The following is a 2,005-nucleotide window of genomic DNA, read 5'->3' on the forward strand; positions in this document are numbered from 1 at the left end:
TGCTGCAGGGCCGCTCCCAGCCCACCAGGCGATGTCTGTTTAGAACCAGGGAGAAAACCTTTTCCCTCAATTGTTCTTTTTAAAGATGGTTGCTCAGCATTGACACAGAAAACATTCCACATAAAACTGGAGCTGTTCACAGCTGCAAATGACCCAGAAATGATTGAAATGCACTGACCACAAAGAAAGGAACTTGTGTCCCAGGCAGGCCTCCTGTGCATGGGGGTGGCTAGGGGTCCTGGACATGCCCAAGTGGGCAGTGCTGGACTCCACAGTCGAGGGGACAGAAGAAGGAACATGCTCTTATGGCTCCGCTCAGAGAGGCAACCCTGTCGGAGACGGGGCGAGCCCCTCATGCGTTCTGGATGTCCTGGTGATTCTTGGGCACTGCCCAAATCTCAGCATCTTCATGACCCAGGTGGACGGAGGGCAGCCCAGCAGCCTCAGGTCCCACGTGGCCTCCGGGGCTTGGTGGGCTTGTGGTTCAGGTGGCTCTCGTCCGGCCACATGGCCTCCATCCCATTGGCCAGGTCGACCCCCATTGCCTGGTGACAGGCCAATGTCAGTCAGTGAACCTCCACCACTGACCCCCCCNGCTGTTCACAGCTGCAAATGACCCAGAAATTATTGAAATACACTGACCACAAAGAAAGGAACTTGTGTCCCAGGCAGGCCTCCTGTGCATGGGGGTGGCTAGGGGTCCTGGACATGCCCAAGTGGGCAGTGCTGGACTCCACAGTCGAGGGGACAGAAGAAGGAACATGCTCTTATGGCTCCGCTCAGAGAGGCAACCCTGATGGAGACGGGGCGAGCCCCTCATGCGTTCTGGATGTTCCGGTGATTCTTGGGCACTGACCGAATCTCAGCATCTTCATGACCCGGGTGGGGGGAGGGCAGCCCAGCAGCCTCAGGTCCCACGTGGCCTCCGGGGCTTGGTGGGCTTGTGGTTCAGGTGGCTCTCGTCCGGCCACATGGCCTCCATCCCATTGGCCAGGTCGACCCCCATTGCCTGGTGACAGGCCAATGTCAGTCAGTGAACCTCCACCACTGACCCCCCCCCCCTCGCAAAAAGGCCCCCATATAGTAAAAGTTGCCCTGGTCCCTGGGAACGTGGGCCTGGGACTGCGGCCGGCGTGCGTAGCTGAAGTTCTCATTGGCCACCCAGTAGAAACTGGGGTACAGGGTGACAAAGGGGGGACAGGATCTCCACACCCACGTGGTCACGGAACTTCATGTCCACACCTGTGCACACCAGGTTGTCCACCTCACGGAGGAAGCGCTGCTCACAGAAGCAGCTGATCATCGCCATGTGCTGCATGGACACATCCTGCCAGCGTGGGGCGCCACGGACCTCGAGGACCACCACCCTCTGGCCTTCCCGGAGAGGCACACAGGCCCGGCAGCTGGTGGTTGGTAAAGTTGTACTAGGTGACCCTGTGTCCACCGTGAGGAGCACCACCCACTGGCCCTCAAGGAGGGGCACACGGGCACGGCAGCCGGCTGATGGGTGAAGACGTACTGGTGACCCTGTGTCCACCATGAGGACCACCACCCTCCAGCCTTCCCAGAGGGGCACATGGGCCCAGCAGTTGGTGGTTGAAGACGTACTAGGTAACCCTGTGTCCACCATAAGGACCACCGCCCTCCAGCCCTCACAGAGGGGCACACGGGGCACAGCAGCCAGCTGGTCAGTGAAGACCTAGTAGGTGACCCTGTGTCCCACCATGAAGTGCTTCTTTGCCGTCTGCAGGAACAGCTCCAGGAAGACCACATAGCGACAGGGACAGGGGACAGGGTGAGAGGAGGGTCACTGCCAGAGGCTGGCAGCAGGACCCCGAAGCTGAGGGCCACAGACCTGTGTATCTTCTTCAAGGGGCAGGTCCCGGGCTGCTTTAAGCAACAGCCACTCTCCTGGCCTCTCCTGAGTGAGTCTGCCCATGGGGCCTCCCTACCTTCTGCTCCTAGAGATGGGGCTCGTCAGCACCCCATCTTACAAAGGGGTGCC

The 2,005-nt window shown here is 59.9% G+C and overlaps 1 pseudogene; it reads right to left on the minus strand.

The window, feature by feature from the left end:
• Nucleotides 1-352: 352 nt before the first annotated feature.
• On the minus strand, nt 353-1,780 carry LOC117800861 (annotated as a pseudogene).
• Nucleotides 1,781-2,005: the final 225 nt, after the last annotated feature.

The sequence above is a fragment of the Ailuropoda melanoleuca genome, unplaced genomic scaffold (assembly GCF_002007445.2).
Source record: "Ailuropoda melanoleuca isolate Jingjing unplaced genomic scaffold, ASM200744v2 unplaced-scaffold8480, whole genome shotgun sequence".
NCBI classification, from domain to species: domain Eukaryota; kingdom Metazoa; phylum Chordata; class Mammalia; order Carnivora; family Ursidae; genus Ailuropoda; species Ailuropoda melanoleuca.